Below are 21,537 nucleotides of genomic sequence, written 5' to 3' on the forward strand. Positions count from 1 at the left end.
ATCTAAGGTACCAAATACAGAACATGAACACATGCATCATTTTTGAACTGATTAAATGTTCATTAGCTATTCTTTGTAAACAAGATACCCTAATTTTTCTATATGATATTTATTTATTTATCTATTTATCTATATTTATGTGGACATGTATCACAATTTGTATTTATTTTACAACTCATACATGGTTTTAAAATGTACAAAAACAACAAAGTTTTTTAAGAATATGTGGTTAAATATGCAATGCATTTGTGTTTTATTCTTTTATGTATATATTTATATATTTAATATACTGTGTATGATCTGGGTAGATTCTTGTCCTTTACCCCATTTCCCGTATTATACGGTGATTCTCAATCATGTATTTCACATTAATGTCGTGCTCCGATCTAACATGCATTTACCGATATGTTGAGGTGCGATCGGAGGATGTTCTTTATGTCTATTGCTCAAATCACACACCTGATGCATTTGATAATGAGGTTGTTCACTTTAAATACTTCTGTCACGCCCTCAACGTTGTCATGTGATCAAGGCCCCACGAGGGCTGAAACGCGTAATGGCGGCATTGGTGTTGGGCACTAAATAAACGCTGGCACAAAATTATATTGGGTACGCTTCGTCTTTTGCCAAGGATTTGGTTACCTGAAGGCGTTTTCTCTTCATATATATATATATATATATACATATATATATATACATATATATTACCTACTGGCGGTTGCCAGTAGGTAGTTATAGTTAGGACCTATTTTCCATAGGAAATCCGCAACATTCTATTCCCAATAAGTCTGGTGCCGGTTGACGAATCCTCGCGAAATTTTCCAAACTTTTGTCCAGCTCTGCTCCGCTCCTACCCTAAAAATTTTGTGGTGATTCGTCAAGCGGGGGCAGAGAAAAAAGGGGGGTCCCAAAACACGTTTTCCCCATGCAATTTCCCATAGGATCTGTTGACGCAGCTACAGCCCGAACCGCTGAACGGAATGACACCAAATTTGGCAAAGAGATAGTCCTCAGTTCAGACTCGTGCCTTTTGCATAAATGGTGTGAATCCGTTCAGTAGTTCCTGAGAAAATTAGAGTTAAAAGTACATAAATATCTCTGGCCGGGGAGGGTCCGCGGACCCTACGCGCACCGTGAGCGCACCTTCCCCGAACCGAGTGCGCACCCTCCCGATTGCGTGCTGAATGCTAATTGGCTGTCGAGTGTCTCTCTACATTCGAAACCAGGAACTGTTGGCGGCCATTTTCTGCCTCGGTAGAAGCGAGGCTAAAGAAGCAAGGGGAATAAGTGTGTAAAACATATAAAGGGGGCAGAGTGGAAATACTCTGACCCTCTAGAGGTGCTTAGGGGGTCCCAGAAGGACCACCTTGGGCCCCCTTTTTAAAAAATAAAAAAACGTCGAAATGCGCGCACATTGCGCGCATCCTAACGCGTTGGGTGCGCGGATCCACTGATTTCTTTTTTTTAAAAAGACAAGAAATCATTGGTTGTATGACTACTTTGTACACTGAAAGGTAGGGTGTATATTTCTGTTTTTTAAAGGTATGATTCTTATTGGTTAACAAAAACAGATTGTAAGGAACATTATATATGATTAGCTGATATGTTGAAAAGTGAAGCACACTTCCTCTCTTGTGTAGGAACATTGTGTGCTGAACTTCTTACCTGTGTGCTTAGTGCAGTGTTCCATGACCTGTTTCTATGGTAACAGGCAGAAGGCAGATTGGAGGAAGGGTTGAAATGTATTTCAGTTGGAAAGGGTTGAAATGTGTAACCAATAGAAATGTGTGTTTGCTTTTGAGTTTATGTGTGAAGGATTGTGATTTGATGTTTACATGTATATGTGTGGAATATGAAAGGGAAACTTTTCCATTCTTTGTTTTTGCTGAGAGGTGCACAGTGCAGAGATTCTGTAAAAGAAAATATGGTGAGTGACTGATATACTTCTTAATCTACAAAAGAACTTGAAAGATGAGTTATTTAATTGTGAGGGGATGTATGTAGACTATTTTGGTTTTAATCAGACTAATGTATTTCTCCTGCTAAAGTGTGGGGAGTACTTTTTTTCTCTAAAATCTTATTGACAGTGTGTGTGCATGTAGAAACCATTCTGTGATAAGCATTTGTGTTTTTCGTGTGTTTGCAGACAGATAACTGTGCTGTTTTTATATTTTGGTAGAATTAGAAACCAGTCATTGTTTATGAATTTGTGAAATGAGTTATGTTATGTTTCTTTACTAAAATGTAGTACTACTTCTAGATGAAGAAATGTGTTTTGGTATAGTGCAAGGGATAGTGTTGTTTGTTTAGAATCACACAGTGAGTCTGTGTGCATTTGGGAACCACTGTGAGAGAAGCATTTGGTAACATTGTGTATTTGCTGACAGATAACTGTTTTAACCTGTCAAGTTGTGAAGTTTTAGTAGCATTAGAAGACAGTTATGGCTTATGATTTGACTAAATGAGTCAGGCTTTGACAGAAAAGTGCAGTCCTGAAATATGTAGATTGTGTGCAGTTCCCTTACCACTTGCACTGTAGTGAATGAGTTTTGGTAAACTCCTAGGGATAGTGGTGCTTGTCTAGAATCACAGTGTGAGTTAGTGTGTATTTGGGATCACTGTGAGAGAAGCATTTGGTGGCATCATGTATTTGCTGACAGATAACTTTTTTAAACCTGTCATGTTTTGAAGTTTTAGTAGCATTAGAAACCAGTCTTTGCTTATGCGTTGATTAAATGAGTCATGCTTTGACACTGATGTGCTGTACTTAAATATGTAGATTGTGTGCAGTACCATTAATTCTTCTAGACTAGTGAATGAGTTTTGGTAAACTCCTAGGATAGTGTTGATTGTCTAAAATCACACTGTGAGTCTGTGAGCATTTGGGTAAGGATTGTGAGAGAAGCATTTGGTAACATCGTGTATTTGCTGACAGATAACTGTTTTAAAACCGGTCATGTTGTCAAGTTTTAGTAGCATTAGAAGCCAGTCTTTGTTTATGCTTTGATTAAATGAGTCAGGCTTTGACACAAAAGTGCAGTCCTGAAATATGAAGATTGTGTGCAGTTCCCTTACCACTTCCACAGTAGTGAATGATTTTTGGTAAACTCCTAGGTATAGTGGTTGTTGTCTAGAATCACACTGTGAGTCTGTGTGCATTTGGGAACCACTGTGAGAGAAGCATTTGGTAACATTGTGTATTTTTTAGCAGATAACTCATTTAAAACCAGTCATGTTATCAAGTTTTAGTAGCATTAGAAGCTAGTCTTTGCTTATGCATTGATAAAATGAGTCAGGGTTTGATACTAAGGTGCAGTACCATGTACTATTCTCTTCACTGTGGCAGAACTGAAAATGTAAAGGTTTTACCTAAGCACTATCCTTGAAGTAGTCGGATTATTTAGTCAGTTTCTAAGTACCAAATAGATTGTTTCAAATGTCTATGCAGTATGCATGTAGTGTTCTAACATACTATACACTTGTCTTTTACACCTTCAATTCCCTAGTCAGTATCCATACACTTCCAGGAAACACCCTGTCACTCCCTTTGCAGTCCTCTAGTGACCCATTCAACACCATGTACTAATCCATTCACTGTGCCAAAACCCAAACACTTATAAATTCACCAAGACACTGTCTTTCCAGTACTCTAATGATTCAGTCACTGCCTAAGTATTCATGCACTGAGCCAGGCCTTAGCACATGGACTTCTTCAAACCCCTATCCACTATGCATGCAGTCCTCGCTCTAACCACCTACACACTTGTCTTTCACACCTTCAATTCCCCAGTCAGTATCCATACACTTCCAGCAAACACCCTGTCACTCCCCTTGCACTCCTCTAGTGACCTTATTAAGCATCATGTACTAATCCATTCACTGCGCCAAACCCTAATAAATTCACCCAGGCACTCTCCTTGCAGTACTCTAATCATTCAGTCAGTACCCAAGTACTCATCCAGTGACCCAGGCCTTAGTATATGGACTGCTTCAAACCCCTATCCACTATGCATGCAGTCCTCTAACCACCTACACAATTGTCTTTCACACCTTCAATTCCCTAGTCAGTATCCATACACTTCCAGGAAACACCCTGTCACTCCCTTTGCAATCTTCCAGTGACCCATTCAGCATCATGTACTAATCCATTCACTGTGTGAAAACTCAAACACTTATAAATTCACCAAGATACTATCTTTGCAGTACTCTAATCATTCAGCCAGTGCCTAATTATTCATGCACTGAGCCAGGACTTAGCACATGGACTGCATCAAACCCCTATCCACTATGCATGCAGTCTTCTAACTACCTAGACACTTGTCTTTCACACTTTCAATTTCCTAGTCAGTATCCATACACTCCAGCAAACATCTTGTCACTGCCTTTGCACTCCTCTAGTGACCCATTCAGTACCAAGTACTAATCCATTCCCTGTGCGAAAAGCCTAGCACTTATAACTTCACCTAGGCACTCTCCTTGCTGTACTCTAATCATTCAGTCAGTACCCAAGTAGTCATGCAGTGAGCCAGGCCTTAGCACATGGACTGCTTTAAGTGCCTATGCAGTATGAATGCAGTCCTCTAATCACCTACACAGTTGTGTTTCACACCTTCAGTTCCCTAGTTAGTATTCATACTCTTCTAGCAAACACCCTGTCACTCACCCAGGGTGTCTCCTTATAGTACTGTAATCATTTAGTCAGTTAGCATGTAGAGTTTTAGTGAGGTAGGCTTTATGGCATGAACTGCTTCAAAGTAGTATGCACTATGCATGTAGTGTTTTAACCATCGTCACACTTGTGGTTCAGGGACATAGTTTCTTAGTCAGTATTTATATAAAATGTGTTTGTACAGTAATGGAATAGTATAATTTTGAAAGTTATTAATATACATTTATTTGTGATTCTTTTTTTTACAGATCCAGAATAGGAGTGTTTCTCATCTGTTTGCACTCTTCTCGTGCAAGATTGTTTGGATGAAGGGTCCTTAGGTGTTTCATCATACTTGCTGTGCCGCATGAATATTTTTTTGTTAGGATCCCCTCGTAACAGAACACTTTTGAAAATCTTGTGCATGAGAAAGGTGGTATTGGTCTTTGTTTGCCCCTGGAGAAAAGTAGAAAATTTCCACATCACTGAAGGAAAACGTTGTGGGCGTGGTGCATCCCCCAAAAATTTAGATTTGGTGAATATTTTATAGCGACATCATTTACAGTTTTTGTAAGTTAAAGTAAAAACATGTTGTTATCTGTGGGCATTTTATATTTCTGTGATTTGTTTTTTGAGAATGGAATGTTGTTGTTTTTTTAACAGTCTTTGAGATTGTGTTTTTTTTGCCCGCTGTTAAGTGATGAGTACGATTTAAATCACTATTTTTAGTGAAATTTAATATATTCTGAGAACAGCAAAAAAGACAAAAAAATTACTTTGTGGAAATTATGCTGTGTTGTAAAAAATGTATTATTATATGTTATAATTTTTTTCCTTTTCTTTCACAGATCCAAATTTTAAAATAAGCAATTTATATGAATTTATATTTGAATGAAAAACAGAAAAAAATGTATACCATTTTTTATTCCTATTACTGTGAAAGTAAGTTTAACTAATTCTCAATATGCAGAATGAAGAGGCCTGCAAGAAGCTACAAAGTTGAAACACGTTTCAAAAAACACTCTGTTTATGTAGTTTTGAAATCTGACCATAATCAGATATCATGTGACCTGCAAAAAAAGAGATTTGAGGGGTTCATAATATTTCACCTTTTTAGCTGTTGAAGGTCCGCAATCATTTCAATCATTCTTCTTTGAACATCTTTGCCGACAAAACTCTGTGCTTACCTTCTATCATTCGCAAGGAAATTTAAAAACAGAAATATGTCACTTTTTGTAACATAGTTATTGTGCAGGATACTCTTTTATATTTACAAAGAGAGGAAAAGGCACTCTGTGCACTTTTTATACTCCATGTAAATATAACCTCATCATGCACACCACTTTGTGTTGAAAGGGTGTTCTATAAGTGTTGTTGTGCATGATTGCACTTTATACTCATAGAACAAGACACATGTCTAGATTTATCAGAAATCAGAAATCTCGATATGTGTGTGAATGCTGCACAATTCTATAATTGGTGTAGGAAAGCACAACAAGGAGAATTGTTTTAATTTCTCCACATTTTTATATCTTCAATGCATGCTGAAATGTTCAGCATATGTTGAAGAAGAAAATTGCATTTTCTCATTGTTTTTGTGCAGGAAGGTGTGTCTTCCTGCAGAAAAACAAACAGCACATGACACAGATATCCTTGCACTATGGTGCAAGGGTGCCTGTGTCACCACATGGCTGCAGTTTAAGCAGCCGTGCAGAGCGAAGCATAGATTTGCAGCATATTTATGTTCATATGTTGCATCCCTGTGCTTCGGAAGTACTATAGCACACTGCAGTTAAAGAGGTTACTGTGTGATGCTGCAGCACTTCCTCATAGTTCTGCACTTATACATTCACCATACGCTACTAATGCATTCATTCAGTCAATTACATACTACACATACATTCATCTAAACTAACACTAACAAAGAAATTTAGCTCTTTTTTTAAACCAGGAAAGTTAGTTCTTACAAGAACTTTCTTTTTTCTTCTTTCTTCTTTTATAATTTTTTGGGGGTTTTCTGAACAATTTTTATTTTTTTTTGGTTTTCTGCAACAAAAAAAAAGAAAAAACAAAACAGGAGAAACCAAACAATGAACTTCAGGGAACAATAAAAACAAAAACAAAAAACTAGCAAATGTGACTTTCTTGCCGGTGGCAGATCAGATCGATCGACTGCTCACCATAGCACAAAGTCGCATTGCACTTAGTGCAGAGCACTTTTAAAAATTGAAATTGAGGACGGATGTCCAAGGTTTGGGCTGATGGATGCACTCTTGATGTGCTCGGCTGCGATGAGGTGGATGGCGCAGGAGCAGGAGTGTTTCTCATCCGTCGGCACACTTCTCATGCAGATTGTTCGGATGAAGGGTCCTCATGTGTTTCATCATACTTGCCGTGCCGCAAGAGTATTTCTTGTGAGGATCCCCTCTCGATAGGACTCTTTTGCAAATCATGCAAGTGACCAAGGTGGCATTGGTCTTATTCTGCCCCTCGGGAAAAGTAAAAAATGTCCACACCACTGAAGAAAAACGTTTTTTGAGTGGTGCCTCCGGCAAAAATTCATCCTCAGAAGTATGAGGTGATGCAGGTGATGCTTGCTGCCCTGAAACTATTTTTGGTTGAAAAAAGTTACAGCTAAGTGTAAACTTAGTCTAAAAAATCTTCTTCTCTCCAAAGAGATGGTGCTCTAAAGAAGGTCAAAGAAGAAGGATTAAAATGGGTGGGGTCTTTCAATAGTTAGAAGAGGAAGTGTAATGAACCAATCAAATCTCTTTTTTTGCAGGTCACATGGGATCCGCGCACCCTGCGCTTACGCAGCACGCAGCCAGCACGCATCCGCGAATTTGAATTAAAAAGAAATATAGGATTAGATGTAAAAATATATTAGTTTTAAGACTAGTTTAGAGTTTGTCTTCAATTAATATTCACATGAAATACATATATATATGTTTTTTTAAATGTTAAATATTTCGTGGGATCCGTGCACCTACCGCGTCATAGACGCACATGATGCATCGCGGAGGCGCGTAAACGTCACGTTACGTACATCGAGCGTGTCGCGTATAGGCTGGGAGTCACGTACCTGTCGCATTGCGATGGCGCACTAAACACGTACCCAACTCGTACCATGCGCGGATGCTATCACGTAGGGATCGAGAACGGTGCGCATAGGGTGTGCGGATCCAAAAACATTGAAAAAAATATATAAAATACAGTTTTGAACATATAGTTAAAAAAATATTTTTAAAAATATAAAAAAATATGTTTGTAAAACCCATTAAGTTCAAATAATTTTTTTTAATTTTTAAAAGCATTAATTGAAAAAATAAGTTTAAAAAATGGTGATAAAAAAGTATTTTAAAAAAAAAGATAATTAATGAAATTGACACACTGAATTTGAAAAGTATAGAAATCCAATCAAAATCATTAAACATGATATCTTCAGAGATAAGTTATAGATAGGAATTAGCATTTAAAAAACCTTTGAAATTCACTGAAAAACCATGGTTTCATGCACGTTAAGGTTAGGAATTGGCATTTAAAAAACCTTTGAAATTCACAGAAAAAAACAAAGGTTTCAGGGGCGTTATAGTTAGGAATTGGCATTTAAAAAACCTTAGAAATTCACTAAAAAAACCATAGGTTTCAGGGGCGTTATAGTTAGCTGGACATTTCCCTCGTACAAAGTCCTAGAAATTATCCCGTTATAATTAGTTCAGCTATAACTCGCGCCCCCTCAATGCACTGCTGATGAAGTCACATATTACATCACTCATGACATGGTCAGTGACATCACTGATGACATCACTGACGACATCTCAAATGACATCACTGATGATATCACTGATGATGTCATCCATGTGATAAATTAGTGCATCTTCTCACACCCTAATATAACCTTTGATACACCGGCTCAAAATTTCAGACGGCGATTTTGAAAACCATAGATACTCCAATACCAATAACTACATACCCACTCATTGAATCTTAGGTCTGCATACATCTCCACTCACTCACCTGTACAGTCATTCATACTTACAGTCACTCCGTACAGGACTATCATATGCATTTATACACCTATATAGACACTCAAACACCGCCAATTATCCATTGAGGTACTGACACACCTAGTCAGTCATGCAAATAATTAATCACAGTCCAATTTACTCACCTATACAGTTAAACACACTCAAGTTCACTTACTCATAAAAATACTAACAAATTCTGACACTCTTATACAATTACTAATACAAGCACACACTCATCCATACAGGCACTCCCTCAATCACACACTCTCACATATAGATAGTTATATACTCTTACACACATATACACTGCGTTTCACATATGTAGTTACTGACACATGTACAACTGAGATATACATTCAATCACTAACACACTCATACATACACTCACCCAACCATACAGTCCATCACAGTTGCACTCTTAAAACCATGCACCATAGAATCACCCACTCACACATCTATGCACAGAGTCACACACACCCTATCCACACAAACACTCAGGCACCCATACAGATACTGAGACAACCAATCAATAACTCATATATACACATTCATATTGGTATTCACAAAACCATGCAGCCACTTATACACCAACACACAGACACATACAGACATTCACACAGTTTAGTCACTTGTCTGCAGTAAGATACATTTAATGACTCACTTATAGAGTCAGTTACGCACCTAGAAAATCATCCATTCACACATTTGTACACCCACTCATTCTTCAACAGGCCTTTCAATATATATATTAAATATATTAAAACTTTACAGAAACCCAGACTCCCTGGATGACGTCATCAGTGATGTCATCAGTGATGTCATTTGAGATGTCATCAGTGATGTCATCAGTGATGTCACTGACCATGTCATGAGTGATGTAATATGTGACGTCATCAGCAGTGCATTGCGGGGGCGCGAGTTATAGTTAGCTGATCTAATTATAACGGGGGAATTTCTAGCGTTTTGTACAAGGGAAATGTCCAGCTAACTATAACGCCCCTGAAACCTATGGTTTTTTAAGTGAATTTCTAAGATTTTTTAAATGCCAATTCCTAACTATAAAGCCTCTGAAACCTTTGGTTTTTTCAGTGAATATATATATATATATATATATTTTGAAACTTACCTTAGTAATGTGTGGTAATGGCATAACGTATATATATATATAGTCCTCGATTTGGCTCTCTTCAGCTGGCTTTTACGGCGCTCTTTGATGGTGGCGGACCCCATGGCCGAGCCAAGCCATTATACATCCAGAACTTTCCTCCGTAAGAAAAAGAAATGAGTCACACTCATGGGATGATAACATTTCTTTGCTTACAGTGGATTCATTCGTTTCATCAAGCAGTAACTGCAAACCAACACGGTTTGGTCTCCCCAAGACCTTGTTCACGGTATTGCCCACATTTGCATTTCAAACAATAAATGCATTTCAAGGCATTTCCTCTAACATCGTCATTTCCTATGTGCAAACTTGGGCATTATGGGAGATGTAGTTTTCATTTTAAAGCTTTAGCTCAAGTGTGTGAATAAACGTGTCTAAAAATGTGCAAATAAGTTTACATATAAATAAACAACTCAAGCTATTATTTTATAATTCATGTGACAATTGAGATTTTTTCTCTCTTAGTGTCCAGCTGTGTAAACATTTAACTAGGAATCATACCACAGTAAAGCAATTACTTTCTGAACATAATTACACCCTCCAGTGGGTTGGTTCCTAGTCATAATAAACCATTATCTTCCTCATATTTTGTCCTCCAGTGTTAACATCAAATAAACAAACCAATCCTTATTGCCTGGTACATTTCTTTATCCCTGTCTGTTAAGCATGTTCCTATTGACAGCCAGAATTTTTCTTGATAATTCATTGTTTTTTAAGCTTGGTATTGTTAGTGAAATATCAGTGACTAAGTGAATAAGTGCAACTAAATAAGTGCATATAACTAAATAAAGTAAAATTAAGGAGCAAAATGTCAGTCATTCTAAAGAAGCGAGAGAGACCTTCATACGACATCAAGATGAGTTTATTAGCACACTCACCAGACAGTCCAGACCAGCAGCGGACGCTACAGCAGAGACTCCTCATCTGAGGTCTCAGGGTTCCGCAGCTTATATATCTAACATTCCCTAAAGGAACTAAACAGTTAAAGGGCATGTTACTACACATCTTCCCTTTACAATGTAACAGAAAAAGAAAGATGAGGAAAAGAGGAAAAGACAGAGGCAGGCAAACAGTAAGGAGAACAAAGGGTAGAGAGGAAAGAAAGATCAATGGAAAACAAATAACATCATTGCTAAACATTATTGCCCAAGGATATAATCCTAGAGATGCAAAGGTGGCCTCCTAGCTCTGATGGTGCGACTAGGAGAGTTAGCTTGAACCTTACTATCACAACTCTGGAAATGACCAGCACTATTCTGGGAATGTCCAGTCTGAGACTGTGAGCGTCCAATCTGAGACTGAAAACCCATATTGCCATCCTCATTCCCACATTTTGAAAGTCGAGACATGCTCCAAATATCACCACCAGTAAGCATCACAACATTATTCATGACTTTAATGATGCGCTTGGGACTAAAGAATTTGGTCTCACCTTTAGGAGACTAGACCTCCTTCTTCACAAAAGCAAAATCGCCCACCTTCCAGTCACACTTTTGTGCCCTGATTTTGTTATCAAATCTTTGCTTGTAACTGTCTTGATAATTCTTTACTCTCGAGTTGTTCAGAGAATTGTTTTAATCCTTAACACCCAACCACACTGGGTTTCAGTTTGGAACCAGCTGTTCTGCCTCTAAGTTTGGGGTTTTTAAATGGAGAACAACCCGTAATGCTGTTGAGAGTGTTCCTGTGTGCCCATAATTTCTCTAAGGACACTTCTAAGACGGAACCTTGTTTCAACTTCAGTTTGGGCACAGGCTCTTACTAGTCTGTTCATGCTCTCCACTAAACCATTGGCTTGTGGAGAGTAAAGAGCTGTGTGATGACGGGTGATGGACAGACTGTTTAAGAAATCAGTCATCTCTTGAGGGGTGAATTGCACCCCATTTTCAGAAACGAGTATATCAGGCACACCCTCGCAATTGAACGCATCTTTTAAGAATTCAACAATCCCCTTGAATCATCGCATTCAGCACAGGCCTTCCATTCTTCCCTAGAGAGTGCACATTCTCTGACCCAGGATACAGCACAGTCAGAGGAGTTAAACACATTTTTTTCGAGCTGCAACCTGGAAAGGAAATCGGCCTGGACATTTCTAGGGCCAGGCAGATACTCAACTGTAAAGTTATATTCCCAGAGTCCTTCCACCCATCTTTTGATTCTGGGAGTAGTGCTCTCACCATTCCTGCAGGCAAACATGTGTACAAGGGGATTGTTGTCAGTATGGACCAAAAATGGTAAACCCCACAAGTAACCTCACAAGGAAAATCTAAAATGGTTGATTGCCCACGAACAGGCCGATGCCTCCCGCTTGATCATGGAGTAGCGCTCCTCTGCTCCCTTCAATGAGTGTGAGGCAAAGCCAATTACCTTCTCACTGCCATTAACACTAGCATCAGTAGTGAGGATGTTTTTTTTAAGTACATCAAAATGGCCAAGGGTAGGCATAGGTGCAATCTCGCTTTTGACCTTTTTGAAAGCAAATTCGCAATCTTCAGACCAATTAAACTCAGCACCCTTTTTTAGTAACAACCTTAGGGGTTGCACAACACAAGCAAAATTGCACACAAACTTCGAGTAATACTCGGATAAACCAAGGAAGGACTTTACTTGGTCTTTGTTTGAAGGAGAAGGAGCTTGCAAAATTGCTTCCGCAAGGTCAATTTTAGAGCTAATGCCTTTGCTAGAAATAGAGTGTCCAAGATATGATAAAGAGCTGACCCTAAACTTGCACTTCTCATTTTTAGGAGTGAGCCCTCGTTCTTCTAGTCTGGATAATACCTTAAATAGCACCTCATCATGGCTCTCTCTATTCTGTCCATAAACAAGTATGCCGTCCTGAAAGAATAGGACGGAGTCAATCCCTGCCAACACGTCCTTCATGACTCTATGGAAGCATGCGGCAGCACTCGCCAAAGCAAAAGGCATCCTATTATACCTGTAGGCACCCAAAGGTGTTACAAACAAAGTTAGTGCCTTAGAGTCTTCATGCAACATGATCTGATGTTAGACCGATGATAAGTTCATGACACTGAAAAGGCAGGCACCACCTAATTTTGTCAGGGCCTCGTTGATGTTGGGTAATGGCTGCCTGTCAACCTAAATGCAATTGTTTAGGCTTCTCAAGTCTACACACATTCTAATTTTTGTGCCCTTGTCCTTTGGGGCAAAAATGATGGGGGCCAACCACTCCGAAGATTTGATCTCCTCTATGACGACCAATTCAAGCAGTCTATTGAGCTCCTCCTGAAGGGGTTTCAACATGAGGTTTAGGACCTTCCTCTTTTTATGCTCAACTGCTGTCGCACTATCCTTTAGGATTATTCTGTGCTTGAAGTCTTTGAGGAGTCCAAGCTTTTCACTAAAACCACCAGGGTATTTCTCAGTAATATCTCGATGTTCACCATAGGGTGTCACCAGCATCACTTGGTCAGGAGCATTAGGATTGAGAATGATCCCAAGGTCTTTCTGGTGATGCCAGCCCAAGAGATTGTCGCCACCACTGGCAACATAGACCTTGCCGACTGTCTCCCTGCCTCTAAACACCATGGTTTGATTGGACAAATCCAACAAGATCAATGTTTTGTCCACCATAGCCCACTGGGTTGATGTCTGGGGGCGAAAGTTTTATTCCTTTGAATGCGAGAGTGGAATCCCAAAATGTATCACTCAGCAAGGGATACGGCAAGCCGGAATCGGCAAGAACAGGAACTATTACATTACCTACAATTATATCACATTTTGGCATAGAGACATTACCAGTATCAATTCCTTTAACATCATGTACAGATTTGTCACAGCTATCAGTGATGCAGTGAATAGGCAGCTGTGAATATGCTTCATCAACATCAATCATATTAACTTTCGCATTCCTACACATACAGGCATAATGTCCCTTTTTCCCACAGTTTCTGTAATTGGTACTCCTGGCAAAACAATTGGGAAAATTTGGCCCATGTTTCAGGCTCCCACATCTCAGGCATTTTGTCTTGTTTCCATCTCTGTTCCAATTAGGGTAAGATTTAGGTTTATCGACTCTGGTAGGCCCTCTGTCCAATTTAGCATTGGACTTGGATACTGTGGCAACTGTAGTCTCAAAAGATAGATTATCAAGGTCACTTCTTATTAAGTTAGTGCTGGTATCAGTTGCAACATTGGTATTACGCATTTCCTTAACCCAGTGAGATGTGTGTTCAATACTTTCAACAATGGCGATTGCCTCTTTAAGATTGGGATTCTTGGATAGTAACTTCTCTTGGATCTTTGGGTCATTAGTGCAACGCACTAGTTGGTCACGGATGAGAGAGTCTGATAATTGTTCAAATTTGCAAGTCTGAGCCAGGGATTTTAAGGCTGCTACATAGTTGCCGAATCTCTCTCCCTTTGCTGGGTACGCATAAAAAACTTCTGTCGCTCCATCACAACATTTAATGTTGGTCCAAAGTGAGTTTGTAATCACAGTAGACTCATCTCATAAACATCACTGGGTTTGCCTGCTTCTTTTCCAATCGGTATAGGATCTAGACTATCATATATGTTTCTGCCTTCGATGCCAAGATTGTGGAGCAACACTCCCTGTTTCCTCGCTGTGGAAAATCTTTCCCCACCAATGGCTATGAGGTAAGAGTCAAAAAGTGGTTTCCATTTCTTCCATGGTAAAATTGCCTCACCACGTTCAGATAAGAACTGTGGTGGTTGGCTCATACCACTAGAAGTTGATATCATGCAAAAAAAATAACTAAACAAACTAAAAAAATAAACTAATATAAAAATCCAAAATAATAATCTAATATAATAAGGCAAACAATAAGCTTACTGAAATGTTTCTCTTTTCTGTTCTCGGTCTCATTAAGCGTGTAGCAGTGAAATCAGTTTCACATAAAAATAGTTGCTGGTGCTGATTTGTAAATTAACAGTAATTAACATAATAAGTTAAAACAAATAACTTATCTGTGCTGAAAGATCGTCCATCTTTTTCATAAATTTAGCAGGAAAGAATGCCACACAGTGAAACACTGCCTTTAATCTTGGATCAAATGTCACACGGTGAACCACAGCTTCTTGGTTGCCGTCTCTGAGATGCGGAAATGCGGAAGAGAAAGGCTCACTGTTGTAGTTGTCACCAGGGGTAGCTGCTTTTGCGTAGCTGCTTTGTTCATTTTCATGTCGGCACGTCCAGAAAGTGCGTATGAGAGTACAAAGGCTGAGCACATCACAGTGCTGGCTCGAGGTCGCCTACAATGCTGACACAAGATTGCTCGCGTTCCAGTCCATGCATCAAGACAATGCTGCCAGCCTCGCCGGGAGTTGTCTTTCAAATTTAGGGCATGAGCGCTAAACGGCAGGTAGGCCCACACGCAATCACTAACTACAAATACTGCCAGAAATGTGAAAAAAAATGTATCGCTTAACAAAGGGGTACGTGCTAGGACCTCCTATACTTTGCAACTCGTGAAAAAAAATGGCAAAAGTAAACCACAGTCGCTAAAAAGATAAGCAGTGAAGACCAACCTTATCCGAGGAATTCAAGAGATTACTTGTAAAAGAAATACACGCTGGGTTCTTCGGTGAGTGTGCACTCGCTAGTCGTCGCAAGTAATGAAGCGAGAGAGACCTTCATATGACATCAAGATGAGTTTATTAGCACACCCACCAGACAGTCCAGACCAGCAGCAGACGCTACAGCAGAGACTCCTCATCTGAGGGCTCAGTGTTCCGCAGCTGACATATATAACATTCCTTTAAGAAACTAAACAGTTAAAAGGCAAGTTACAACACATTCTTTTCTATAGACCTACTCAAATACTTCCTTATAAGTGTACATACATTTCTTCACTTTGATTCAAACCAAATGGTGTGAAGTGCGCAGGTCAAGGATATAATGAGATTCTCTCTGTCTTAATTTTCTTTCCCTGTCGCCGCCCTTTTCTAAACAGTTCACAGTTTCATTTTTTTTAAATATTATTTCAGTACCAGTAAATTAAACCCATACAAATTACATGAGGATTGAGAAACAGACAAATTACGATTTTAGGATTAACCATATGTAAAATAAACCAGCAGAAAGCAGCAGCAGGGAAGAGAAGGGGAAAAAAGACAAGAGAAAAAAAGAAGAAAAAAAAACATTGTGACAGATTAAACAGGTTGCAGGATGAATAGTTCAAATATAGGATGCAATTACAAGTAACCTAATTTATTGAGCATCTGTCTTCTGCGGAAATGCCAGTGGTATACTATATACATTTAGTTTCCTTCTTTCCATCTTATGATGGGGGCCCAGATGTTTTCCCCCAATCTCCTTGCTCTCAAACCCTTTTTTCCATAAACATCCTTTTCTAAATTATAGGTGGCTAATAGCCTCCCTGATCACTGCTGAAACCCGGGTGCCAGGGGATCCAGCCAGGCTGCCGCGATGCATATTCTAACCACTGCCATGGCTATAAAAAGGAAATAGCGGTGATGTTCAGAAGCCTCATCATTAGTGACTCCCATCATTATAAGCTGTGCGGAAAGGTTTGTATTTATATTAAGGGAATCCTTCAGGAACTTTTAGATTTCACCTAGCCAGGCATGCAACAGGGGGCAGGTTGCGAACATGTGCACTATATTAGCCTCTGTGCTATTGCAGCAGGGGTAGGTAATCCCATCCTGCCCACCCCATTGCCCAATTCTAGCGGGGGTATAGTATAGTAAAAACAGTGTTTTATAGTGTTGAACCTGAAGGCCTGCAGAGAGGAGCACAGGCCTTCCGAGTTCCAATGAATCTAAAAATATATTGTATGATATACCCAACTTCTGTTCCCATTTAGACCCATACCTCTCAAGATCATGTTGGGTAAACAGAGTCACTTTCGAATAAATGTGTCTAATAGTGCACCCCTCATCACACCGAACCATATCCACAACACTATTGTTGTTGAAGCCTCTTGTACCTCCTTTTCTTTGCATTAAGTAGCTCCGGATTTGTGGATATTTGAAAAAATACTTGATGGGTATCCCATATCTGCCTTGAATTTCACTGAATGAACATATCTCCGTACCATCCAACAAATATCCTATCAAGCCTGTATCCTCCCATCTTGACATAAGATTATCCCTAAAAATCTCTGGCATTGTTGGGTTTTTAAAAAGCTGAGTGTAATAGTTCAGTCTGCCAAGCCCAGTTTTTCTTTTTGTGGCAACCCAGATCATAAATGCGGCCTGCAGAGTTTTGAATCTGACCTTTTTATAGTAAGTCGGCTCAATGTAGTTCAAAAAACAGCCCTGGGAGGCCTCGCCTATCAATAGCTCATATACATCTTCCATCCCATGTGGGTTCCTCTGCTCTTCCCTTTGTCCACCCGCATATATTGTAAAGAGGCAGCCCAGTTGTACAGTCTTAAATCGGGAACCCCCATCCTCCTTTCTCCCTTGCAAATGCCATGAATTTTAACTCCCTTCTAGTCTTACCTTTTGACCAGACAAACCTGTTACGCAGATTTTCCATCTTTAAACCAGCAGCCCACAAACTCGAGGGGGATGGTCCTAAACAAATATAACACCTTGGGCAGAAATAACATCTTTATTACATTACACCTGCCTACAATCGAAAAGGTGAAGGTAGTGCCACCTGTCAAAATCGTTTGTCCCTTTCCTTATTACCGGAGCAATGTTTACCTCCACAATTTGCTCAAGATCATATGTAATTTTTATTCATAGATACGTGGCCATGTTTGTAACCCGTGTATCCTCCAAGACAACCAAACTGTTAGCTACTATTTGCGTTTTCTACTGGTTGAGCTTGTACACTGAAATTGACCCAAATACTGCAGCTTCTTCCCCAATTGCAATAACTGCAGCCTGGGGATCAGGTGTGACTACATCCAGACTACATCCAGATTGTCCGCATATGCAAGAAGTTTGGTTTCCAACTCCCGAAATATTATTAGTTTATTAGTTTTGTTCCCTTCAATTCTTCGGATCAGTGGATCTATATATAAAACAAAGAGAAACGGGGAGCAGGGACACCCCTACCTAGTACCCCCTGCGATCCGAATAGGCTCCGTATATCCTCCATTTATTCTGACACAGGCTGCTGGATTCTTAGATAAACCCCTCATTGCTTTAATAAATCCTTTTCCTATCCCATACCTCTCAAGTGTACCCCACAGGTAGCCCCAGGAGACCCTATCAAATGCTTTCTTAGCATCTAGGAGTATCAGTGCCATAGGGTCTCCTGAGACGGCTGCGACATCGAACAATGTTATCACCCTTTGTACATTCTCACCCATCCTCTACCAGGTATAAACCTGTGTTGTCATGAGTGAATCACTCTACTAATGATTGAGCTTAATAGTGAGGCTGAGATCTTCAAGAAGATCTTGGAATCACTGTTCATGAGGGTGATCAGTCTATATGAGCAGGGTACCTGTGGAGATTTCCCTTTCTTCAAAAAGACAACTATTGCTGCCTGGGTCCAGGACTCAGGTATGGAGCATCCTCCTTGCGCCTGCTTAACCCCTTCTGTGCCCCGCCCTTTCCACGCCCTGTGCCGGGCGTTTCATTAGCGGGCGGGGTTCATGACGAGATAGTCTCGTCATGGGCACAGCGCAACCGCGCTCCATGACGAGACTATCTCGTCATGGGCACTGAAGGGGTTAAATGTCTTTGCCATGTCTTGTTTTAATGTTCGATAGAAAGTTTTAGAAAACTCCAGGGGGATCTGGTCTGGTCCCACTGCTTTCACTGATGGGAGATTCTTTAGGGCATTATATATTTCCTCTTCTGTCATGTTCGCCTCCAAGTTTTCAATATCATTTGTAGTGAACTGCTCTATTTGAATATTATTCAAATACCGCCTGACAGCGTCACATGACCGGTCAGATTCCTCCTGATAAAGTTCGCTATAATATTTTCGAAATTCCTCCTGTATACCCAGTGACTCTTTAATCAGGCTCCCCCTGTATCCTATATCTCCACTATCTCCTCCATCACCCTCCTCTGCCTCGTCCGTACTGCTAGCATATATCCCACTTGTTCGCTAAATTCATAGCATCCCTTGCGCAATGCCAGATATTTTTCAGCAGCCTTAGCTGCTGAGATTGCCCCAATTTCTATTTGGTTATCGCTATTCTATGAATCCAACTCTCTAAGGCCGCCCCTCATGCTATTGCGCTAGTCAGTTCCTCTTCCAATTCTATCAGTGCCTTATATAGTATGTTTGAGTGTTCTACTTCTTTTTTCCGCAGCTGGGCAATGTAGCTGAGCGTCTCGCCCCTGATGCCGGCTTCAAGTGTATCCCAGACCATTCCACAGCTAGCACTGTCCCTGTTAATTTCCAAAAACCAAGTAATCCAGGAATTCATGTGAGTAACATAGTCTAGATCCTTCAAAAGAGCTCTCTCATAAGTCCAAACTGATTCTTTTATTTCAATCCCCCTAAAATTCACTGTTAATACTAATTGGTTGTGATCTGATATCACACGGGCGTGCTTTTCTATGGCACTTTCTAAAACCAAATGATTTGAGGTAAAGAAAGTGTCTAGTCTTGCTACCATTTTTGTGCGGTGCCGTACAGTATGTACTCCCAGGGTTATTCGCTTTAGTCTGATCCCAGGCGTCCGCTAAACCATTATCTTGAATCAGTGTGAGCAAAGTCCTCCACACCTTGCTTTTACGTCCTGTATATTTCCCAGTCCTCCCCCCCAAACTAATGGCCGGGCCATTGATATTTAAATCACCACAAAATACTATTGGTGCTTGTCACAAAGCTCGTTCTGCATTAACCTCCTCCAAGACCTTGGGGTTGTCTCTGGTAGAGCCGTACACAAAGCAGAGGGTAAAGTTATGCCTATAGTAACAGCAGTCTGCCATCACCCACCTACCAAGTTTATATGCCTGGCAGTTCTTCCATCTTATTTCTTTCTTATGTGAAAGGATAGAAACACCTCTTGTTCTGGCACCCTGTGTTGTGTTAACAACCAGTGTATATCCTAGCTGTTCCATTATTTTGCCCCTTGTACCCTCGATGTGTGTCTCCTGTAAGCACAAAATATCTGCTCGCAGACTTTTCAATTCAATTGCAATTCATTGCCTTTTATTTGAATCATTCAGGCCACATACATCTATAGATGCAATTAGAATGCTCAACATTGTATATCTAAAGGATAAGTTCCTGCACTCGCTTAAGCCAGAGATATCCTAATCTCTTCCTGTTTCAGCTCAATACTGTTAAGATACATCTTGTCTTCCCATGATCCTACGTGCACCTCATGAACCATTTTTCCCTCCTACTTACCCCCTCTCCCTCGCACCCTGTCGTCCCCCTATCCTACCCCCAATCCTTCTCCATCTCCCCTCTGCCCCTCTCCCACCTCCCCAAAAAAGGGAAAAAAGGCAATTGAATGACCAATGTGATGTTGACTGTGTCAGCCGCCCGAGCCGTTCCATGCCCCATCCCCCAACAACAAGTTTCTGAAAACGTAACAGTATTACCAGCTAACCCCTCCTGGTGAGAAGCAAAAAAAAGCAAAGTGAAAAAAAACAGCCAAGAAGCTGCTAGAAAGGGAAAAGGAGGGAGATTTCTAAACATTTTCTAGCATTTCAACAACCTTTCTTACACCCCCTTCCTCCCTGCATTGTTAGATTGTTTGATAGCAGGACTCTCTCTATCTAAAAATCTAAATGTTACTGAGCCTGTCGCCGCGCTCTATCTTCCTGTTGACACTGGTTCCCTTAACTCTTGTAGTTCCTTCAGGTAGTCTTGAGCCTTTATTTAGGATTCCAGCATCCTGACTTTCCCTCTATGTATAATTTTGAGACGTGCCGGAATCAGGAGATAGGCTTCGGCACCAATAGCCTGAAATGGCAAAATCAATTGTCGAAGCCTCCTGCTCCTCTCCACTGTGCTATGGCAAAAGTCAGGCTGCACAAAGAACGTATGCTCATCAAATGATCGCTTAGCATCCGTCTTGCCCCATCCGAGATAGCCTGGCGTAAGGAAAAGTTCCCGAAGAAGACTAGAATTGCCACAGGTCGATCCGGCTGTTCTGGCGTGTTATTCTTCTTCACATAGAGAAGGAAGCGGTGCGCCAGTAGGATCTCGGCACCCCAGTTCCAATTCAAAAGCTCAACGTAGGCGCCCTTCAGCAGATCCACCATGAAAGTTCTAACATCCCTACCTTCACTATTTTCTGCTATTCTGAGAAATCTAAGGTTGTTACGGCGTTGCAAATTCTCAAAGTCTTTGAGCTTCCACATCATGTCAGTTGACTGCTTTCCTGTAGTTCCTTATATTCCTGGATTTTTCCCACTTCACTCTCTAGGGACATGGTTCTTACCTCGACTTGTGTCACCCTTTCTACCATCTCTGCTCACATTTTAGTCTCCTTCCGGATAGATACCTGTAGTTTCTTCATGGCCTGATGTGCCCTGCGATTCTCCTGGCGGGCTTCCCCCTGCATTTGCTTGAGGGTGGCATAGATTAAGTCTTTGGAGGGAGTATTGCGAGGGGTGGCTGTAGCGCTGGCCGCTTTTTCATCCTGATCTGTCCTTCCTTCATTATATACCTGGCTTGTGGCAGAGTAATCTGATTACAATCTGCGGGTAGTTTCACCATTACTATCCACTCGGTGACTTGTTCCTTTTGATCTTTTTCTGCGTTTTTGGGTGGCTGGTTTGTCATGGCTTTTATTAGTGGATGAGCCCTCGGATCCCGAGCC

This window comes from Triturus cristatus, chromosome 11 (genome assembly GCF_964204655.1).
Source record: "Triturus cristatus chromosome 11, aTriCri1.1, whole genome shotgun sequence".
NCBI lineage: Eukaryota > Metazoa > Chordata > Amphibia > Caudata > Salamandridae > Triturus > Triturus cristatus.